The following is a 10,000-nucleotide window of genomic DNA, read 5'->3' as shown; positions in this document are numbered from 1 at the left end:
TCTATCTGTCTATCTATCTATCTATCTTTCTATCTATTTATCTATCTGTCTTCCTCCATCTTTCTATCTATACCTCTGTCCTGGCCTCTACTTCACTGCTATACCCTTCTGTCCCTTCCTCCTTGTTCCACTTCCTCCCTCCACCATCCTCTCTATCTATTTATCTATCTGTCTTCCTCTATCTTCCTATCTACCCTTCTGTCCTGGCCTCTACTTCACTGCTTCTGTCCCTTCCTCCTTGTTCCATTTCCTCCCTCCACCATCCTCTCTGCTCTCGTGTGACCTGTGGTCAGCTTTCTTTTCACTCCAGCCGCTGTGAAGGCAAGACGAACTACTAGCGTTCTACCTCAGATTTGCGTTTGGCCGTACGGCTTTTGAATGTTGTTTTCACTGTCCATTTTTTCCTGTCTTGGTTTGTGTTTGCCACCTTGGAATCCTCTGTGTAGTTGGTTGATCCACTACTCAGGAAGAGACTATTCTAGAGTACGTCCTGTCTGGTCTTCGAAACGTCTAGATAGAATAGAGACAGCTGATGAAGGGATATTCCAAGGGGCTTTCCGTTTTCCTATGTGTTCGTTCCGTTGTCTGTAGTTTATTGTTCTAACGTCCTGTACCCTGATATGCATGTATATACACATGTAGATGTAAGTATGTACATATATGTGTGTATACATGTATATATATTCTTTGTATTATTATATATATATATATATATATATATATATATATATATATATATATATAAACTAATACAAATGAACACGTATTAACAGAGAATATAGGTGATACAGACACTCCCCATACACACATGCACTTACAAAAGACACAGACACATTGAAGGACACGCATGCGTAGACACATACAATAGGAATACAAAATACAAAATGGCTGATAGTTAGCAAGGTGAGACACACATAAGAAAGAAGGAAACAAAGGACCACTGATGAGGTCACAGAAGTGTGACGAAAGAACTCTGGCCGAAATAAGATTAAGATTAAGATTAATGTAATATAAAGCTGAAAAAAAAAAAAAAAAAATTAACACCAAATATACAGTGCGTGTGTTTTTATTGGCTAAACTGGCAATATGACCATCCCCAAGTACAACAATATATATATATATATATGTATGTATGTATGTAGGTGTTTGTATATATTTGTGTCTGTGTTTGTCCCCCAACATCGCTTGACAACCGATATTGGTGTGTTCACGACGCCGTATCTACCGGTTCGGCGAAATTGACCGATAGAATAAGTACTAGGCTTACAAAGAATAAGTCTTGGGGTCGATTTGCTCGACTAAAGGCGGTGCTCCAGCATGGCCGCAGTCAAATGACTGAAACAAATAAAAGAATAAAAGAATATATATATATATATATATATATATATATATATATATATAAGCAATGTTAATTCTCTAAATGAAGTATTAACAGTAACTGCACGATAAAGTGTAGTATATTGCCACTTAAGTGTGGCTGACCCCTAGGGGTGGATGTTACTGTTGCTTTTAGCCCCAGGAGGACATCTCCTCCAGCTGGCTTATCGACACACGACTGTGTCCTGTTTGCCAAGGGAGTTATCCCTCTCACCACGGCCAGCAGCACGAACGTATCCGGATTTCAGGGTTATTTCCCTTCGTCGGCGTTCGACAGCTGATGGTTCGTGCTGCTGGCCGTGGTGAGAGGGATAACTCCCTTGGCAAACAGGACACAGTCGTGTGTCGATAGTTCGTGCTGCTGGCCGTGGTGAGAGGGATAACTCCCTTGGCAAACAGGACACAGTCGTGTGTCGATAAGCCAGCTGGAGGAGATGTCCTCCTGGGGCTAAAAGCAACAGTAACATCCACCCCTAGGGGTCAGCCACACTTAAGTGGCAATATACTACACTTTATATATATATATATATATATATATATATATATATATATACAGACACACACAGGGGGAGAGGAAGAGAGGAGGAGCAGAGAGAGAGAGAAAGAAAGAGAGACAGGGGAGGAGTTGGAAAGAAAGAGAGAGAAGCCTGAGACGGAGAGGCTTGAAGAGTGATATGCAGAATGGAATGAACTAAAGAGAAGAAGAAAAAATATTTAGAGGAGAAAAGACTGAGGTGATGGTGAGAGGAGGGAGGAAGTAGAGGAGGAAGAGGAGGAGACGGAGGAAAACGGTGATGACGACTGCGACGACAAAACAGTAGAAGGAGAAAGGAAGAGGAAAGAAGAGAAAGGAAGAGGGAAGTAGAGAAAGGAAATTATACAGAGAAGATGTGGTTTCAGTCACAGGGTGCAGCCTCATAAGATCCTGTTTTTTAACCCTCAGTTAAAAGAAGTGCCGGCATTTTTAGATTGTCCACCGAAATGTCAGTGTGTGCCTCTGTTTGCCAGCGTGTGCCTCCTGAGCTTATGTGTGTGTGTGTGTGTGTGTGTGTGTGTGTGTGTGTGTGTGTCTGTGCTTTGCGTGTGTGTGTCTGTGTCTAGTTGGGTACTTTGCCGTCAGTGCATTTGGGTGTGATTGTGTTAAGGTTAGAGTAGAGAGTTATTAACAACGATGTGTGACGCGTGAATGTGCGCAGTGCATATCCAATAGTGCTTATGAAAGAAAGTGTATATACGTTTGTGTGTGTGTATGTACGTTTGTCTCATAACACACATATATTATATATTATGTATGTATGTATGTATGTATGTATGTATGTATGTGTAATTGCTTGTATGTAGCCAGAGATAAACAGATAAATCGATATAGATATTAGCTATGTAATACGTATGTACTTATGATGTGTGCGAGTGTATATAATATATATATACATATATATATATATATATATATATATATATATATATATATATATATATATACATATATATACACACACACACACAAACACACACACATACACACACACACACACACACACACACACACACACACATATACATATATATATATATATATATATACACTCTGTTGAGTAATCTGAAAATGACCTTCCGTATGTATGTATGTATGTATGTATGTATGTATGCATGCATGTGTATATACTATGTGTGAATTATATATATATATATATATATATATATATATATATATATATATATATATATATATGTATGTATGTATGTATGTATGTATGTATGTATGTATGTATGTATGTATGTATGTATGTAGGAGGTGAGGCAGTGCGTTGCATCTAAAACAGTTGCAGAGTGGAAGAAACATATTAGCCAATCAGAAACACGCGAAAACTGTTAACTTCTTTTAAACATTCGCGTCAGTGACCAGGTCGCAGTTGGTGCGACAAAAATATTGGCACCAAACAAGAAATGCTTAAGTGAAGTTAACAATCCTTGTGTGTTTTTCAATGACAAATATGTCTTACACATCGTAAATAAAATGACAACATAAAGTAATCTCTTTTAGGGCAAAAACAACAGAAACAAATTGTGAAACTTAAGCATAAATTCTGATGATATTGAGGCAAATTCCAATAATGGCAATAATTTGTTTTGTAAAGAAACAGGAAAGAAAGAAAAGGGGGAAAAGTGGAGGGAGTGAAGCAGCGAAAGATGGAGGGTGATGGAGTGATGGTCCACATGCCCCAGAACAATTGTGGTTCTCAGCCGCGCCCTGCAGTAATGACCGCGGTGGCGTTGCCGTGAATTGGCCAACGACACTCGCTGTAGCAACCACTCCACCTCGCGGGCCACATTTCTTCGACGGGCCGCCGTTATCCCTGCTTTGTGGAGAAAAATCGGTAGTACGGAGTCCTTTTATTTGCCAAATGTATTCTTAACCAGTTGAAACAAAAGTAGTGATGTGTACAAGAAATCGCCTTCAGTCACCTACTTTCGAAATATTTTTTGCTGTATTGTAGATATTTAAGAACTTGTTTGTGTACGTCACAAATACAACCACACCCACCACCACCACCACCACCACCACCACGCCAACAACTAACAGTACATACACTACCACCATCACCTCAACAATCCTCTGCCCAAGTGTTCTTTAAGCTAATATATTGCGTGTTATCGTTTATAGCTGTACCACTTCGAGACTCTGTTTAAGTGATATATGTCACATCTCGAAACTTCTACGTTTTCGTGATGTAAACATATACTTCTACAAAAACAACACGAACCACCACCTCTACCACTTTTTACCATTCTATCACAACCACTACCACAAACAGTACAAGCGCCTTAGCTATAAGTGGGATCCCCTTACACCAAAAAACAACATCATATAAAAAAAAAACACTACAACCATATTTAGACATCACTGGGGAAATATTTTTAGCAAAATATCAAGGACAGTATGATATATCAAAGGTGATTGTGTGTGTGTGTGTGTGTGTGTGTGTGTGTGTGTGTGTGTGTGTGTGTGTATTGTGTAGCTACTTAATTTAAGTGCTAATTTAGGTACTCAAAAGATGTGACGTTGCTTTGATGTAATAGCTAACACAGCTCTGCGGTTTACAGTTGACGCGCCGTTCGAAGCCTGCAGTCCGATGTTACAGCTTCTATCCGTTTTCTTCATCCTATAATATATACATATATATTGGGTTGTCCGGAAAGTTCGTGCCGATTTTTAAAGGAAAGAAAAAGGTCAATAAATACTTACACCATTACATTTTTTAATCAACCAAATATGAACCATTTTGTTGCACAATGCGTCTCCATCTTTCTTTTAACTTGAAAATACCCTCTTCCCAGAATTGAAGTGGTTTCATGACAAATAAGTCGAAACATAAGCTACTATAAATCGGCACGAACTTTCCGGACAACCCAATATATATATATATATATTATGGCTTATAAACACCTTCCACACTGCAATTGTTTTCGTTCCAGCACACGATCTCAGATCAGATCACTTGCTATGCAAGTACATCTCCGTAATATATATATATATATATATATATATCTATATATATATATATATATACACACACATATATATATATATATATATATATATATATATATATATACACACACACACACGCACAAATTGAGGCCAGTACTTAAATCTGAAGTCTGCTACCTATTCCATCGGACTATTTTCCTGAGCCCATAAGTTACGGAGCCGCAAACAAACCAGGCTCGGTGAGCTAGGAGGCTACGTGTCCAGAATATGATCATGGAAATTGGCATGCTTCCACGCTTGGGTTGTCCTTGCCTCATGAGACGGTGTAGAGTCTTGTTGGAAGAGGTATGATCGTCTTGCATGTTCTGTCTCTCCAGGGCCTCACAGCTTTCTCCAACTCCTCTGAATAACCAACCATCTGTCGTTCTGTCAGTTTATATGTTGGTCCTGATCGAAGTTTTTCTCATTGGAGAAAAAAAACCCAAAGTATTCCAGCCTCATGATGTTTTAACTTGTTTAACAAGCGCATATTTCTTAAGCTTGGTACTTATTCTATCGGTCTCTTTTGCCGAACCATAAAGTTACAAGGACGTAAACACACAAGTACCGGCTGTCAAGTGGTGATGGTGGGACAGACACACACACATATATATATATATACAGTAATCCCCCACCATATTACGGTTCACCTATCGCGGTTCACCTACCGCGGTTCACCTATCGCGGTTCACCTATCGTGGTTCACCTAGCGCGGTTTATTATTTAAGCTTACATCGATTCCTCTGTGGTGTTGTTTTGCACTTATAATTAAATATATACAAATTATAAATATAATAAAAATATAGTACAGTACTGTTTCTACTTCGCGGATTTTCACCTATCTTGTGGGGTTTTGTAACGTAACACCTACGACAGTCGAGGGATTACCGTATATACGACGGGCCTCTTTCAGTTTCCGTCTACCAAATCCTCTCACAAGGCTTCGGCCGGCCCGAGGCTATAGTAGAAGACACTTGCCCAAAGTGTCACACAGTGGGACTGAACTCAGAACGATGTGGTCTGGAAGCAAGCTTCTTATGGCACAGCCACTGTATCGACCGTCCAACCAGCTTATCGGATGGTTTTATACACCGCTTGTCACAATGCCCTTCCTCGCATTGTCGTAGCTTTCGATTCATGCAACCTCACTAATTAGGCCAGTAAACAGACAGACAAGAAAAAGTATATTCTGTCATGAAGGTCAGCTGTCCTGATGAGAACATCTCTTCAAAAATCGAAGAGAAAGAGGGTAACTACAGACAACTGCTTCGAAACCTCCAGCTTCTGTCTAGATTATAAATTCACACTTATACTAATTATAATTGGTGCACTTATTTTGTGAGTAAATACCTCGGTGACAATCTGGTTAAGCTAAGATTTTCAGAAAAATAGAAATCAACCAGCTAAGTCGCACATTACAAATTCAATTTGTAAGTGGAACAGTAAAAATATGTAAGACTTTTCTCAAGTTTAAAAAGTGACATTGTCTTTGTTGTCTACCATTCCAATGATGGGACTTTGTATCTTTGTTAGAGACCGGCTCTTTCCCCAGAGGAACATTTCAAATAATTAAAAGCAGAACAGAACATACATACATACATACATACATACATACATACATACATACATACATACATACACAGACAGAGAGGCAGACAGGCAGACAGATAGATAGATAGATAGATAGATAGATAGATAGATAGATAGATAGATAGATAGATAGATAGATAGATAGATAAGGATCGCATTTTACAGTATAATGCTTTATACGATAACAAGAGGCAATCATTTCATTTCTTCAACCATGGTCCGGCTCCGTCTTTACCCGGCCTAGCCCGACCTAGCCCGGCCTAGCTCGGCCTAATCCGGTTTAGCTCGACTTAGTTCGGCCTGCCCCGTACAATATACGTCGCTTCCTCAACCACTAATATCAAAACACTAAACTTATTCAATATTGTAATTCGCTGTCCAAATAGACGGCGCCATCATTTACAGTTGACTAAACAAGATTTACGATTGAATAAACTACGACAGGAAATAGAAAGAAATTGCCGATAATTATAATCAATGAAAAGGAGCAAATGAGCCGCTTCCTGGGCTGATAAAGGTTAATAAAAGAACATAAAGATTAGGATAGAAATATGTGTGTTTCATAGGAAGGCAAATATCATTGCGTTGGGGGAAAGTGTAATGTTATGTTGTAATGTTTTCGCCTTTAATGTGCATAGCGTGTTTTCGATGTTATGTACCTTATATGTGTTTGCATGTGTGTGGGTGTGTGTGTGTGTGGGTGTGTGTATGTTTGTGTGTGTCTGTGTCTGTGTCTGTGTGTGTGTGTGCGAGCGTGCGTGCATGAGTCCATATTTGTATACATACTGATATACATACATGTAAACACGCACATACACACACACATGTAATGTAGATACACACATATGTAATATAGATACACACACACGCAAACACACACGCAAACACACACGCGCACACTCATACACGCACATACACACACACACACACACACACACACACACACACATATATATATATATATATATATATATATATATATATATATATATACATATAGATTTGATAGAACAAAAAAGGAAAATAGAAGTCAATACATGAGCTTATGTATGAATAGTGACTTTAAGGCTGAGTGGCAAATATACTTCACTTTATCGTGCAGTTACTGTTAATACCTCGTTCAGAGATTTAACATTGCTTGTTTTCAGTTTTTCGATATCAGTGAATAATTTCACTGGAAAAACTTATATATATTTGCCAAGGGATGCCTTTTGCATCGAAGGTCGGCGATTGTCGTACGCTGAAGAAGGGAAATAACCCTGAAACTCGAGTACGTACGTATCGTAGATCAAGATGGGAAGGATAACTTCCCTTGGCAAATACAGTCAGGACACAGAAGTGTGTCGATAGCCAGCTGGAGGAGATGTCCTCCTGGGGCTAAAAGCAACAGTAACATCCACCCCTCGGGGTCAGCCACATTTAAGTGGCAAATATACTTCACTTTATCGTGCAGTTACTGTTAATACCTCGTTCAGAGATTTAACATATATATATATATATATATATATATATATATATATATATATATATATATATATATATATATATATATAAGAAGGATGACCACTAAGTGGACATCCATTATGCTAGAAGAAGACCACCTATGGTCTAACCACTAAGAAAAGATTGTTCTCAAGAAAATTCAGCAAACGCCAGAACGTAAGCGAGCAAGACAATATATATGTATGTATGTATGCATGTATGTATATATATGTATGTATGTATGTTTGTATGTATGTATGTATACATATCAATTACAGCGAATACGGTTAATCGTACATCAGCATATTTTTTTTTTCATTTTAATTTTAATTTTTACAGATAATTATACAGCATAATTGGTTTAGATACGACCGACACGTGTTTCTGTTGCAGAGAGAATCGACAGTTGAATTTGTATCCGTCTATTTTCAACTATGCACCTTTATTTAAAGTCTGTCTGCAAATGTAGTTCGGATAGATCTTGAATAAAGGTGCATAATTGAAAATAGCTTGATGCAAATGTAAGAAGTGTGCACATACTATGTTTGGTTGCAGGCAATGAGTAAAGGAACTCTACGCACACAAACACGCACACGCACCGTAAGAGAGAAAGAATCATACACAGGAGAAGTTGAAAGTGGCAGAGTGATTACGGGAAGAATTATGCAAATGAGAAATAGGAATTATATAATATTATTTGAAAATTAGCATTCATTTCATCATTTTTTTTTTTTTGTAAATACCAAGAAATCTGATAAAAGTTAGGCTATCATTATTGCATGTATATGTACTCTGTATTTCTTAATATTACCCATGTAGCAAAAAATATACTTCCACATTCGTGTGATGTGTGTGGGTGGGGTGAATGTTTTTTTTGTGTGCGTGTGTGCATGCGTGCAGGCTAGGTCATCGAGGTCATCTAGGTTATCTAAATATCTTAGAAATACAGTAAACTTTAAGCGTACTCTTGATGACGAAATTAATGTTAGAATAGCTAAGGCTACAAGTGCTTTTGGGAAAACTTTCCCATCTTTTATAGATGAACACGATGTCAGTCTGAAAACTAGACTAAATGTATACAAGTCTTGTATTTTGAGTACACTTCTGTATGGGGCAGAAGCATGGACCCCCTACTACAGAAATATAAAGAAACCTTTCACATGAGCTGTTTGGGCAACATGTACAAAATAAAATGGCAAGGTTAGATATCCAATGTCAAAATCTTAGAAAAATGTGATATCTTCAATATCCAAAGCAGGCTCATGCGAATTCGATGCAGATGAGTATTAATACATATATACATACCCATTAATACATACATTCTTACATACGTACATATGTATATGTATATATATATATATATATATATATATATATATATATATATATATATATATATATATATGTACACACACATATGCTTACACTTTACACACATACAAACATATGTATACATGAGTCACATCATATGTATGTATAAATATCTATATATAAATGTGTGTGTGTGTGTATGTATGTATGTATGTATGTGTATATGCATATGTGAGCATAAACTCAGACACTCATAAACACACACGTGCGCATATGTATATATATATATATATATATATATATATATATATATATATATATATATATATATATATGTACATATGTATATGTTGAGTGCATTTGCCTTTTAAGTTTTTTCAGGGGTTTTTTCATATTTTTTGTTTCATCTGTTATTTTTTTTTTTTTTTTGCGGTAAAGCTTGCTGCCTTATGAAGGGTCTGTTCCCACAGCCGTTGAAAGGTCAACGAGGTCAATGCACATACCGTCGCATTTAGGGGGGCTTTCACTGCATATACATACATACATACATACATACATACATGCATACATAATGCATACATACATACATGCATGCATATATACACATTCATACATACCTACATATATGCTTTCATACATACATAGATACATACACATACATACGCACACATACATACATGCACACATGCATACATGCACACATACATA

This window comes from Octopus bimaculoides, chromosome 7 (assembly GCF_046866305.1).
Source record: "Octopus bimaculoides isolate indiv1 chromosome 7, ASM4686630v1, whole genome shotgun sequence".
Lineage (NCBI taxonomy): Eukaryota > Metazoa > Mollusca > Cephalopoda > Octopoda > Octopodidae > Octopus > Octopus bimaculoides.
Note: the sequence above shows the minus strand (reverse complement) of the source record.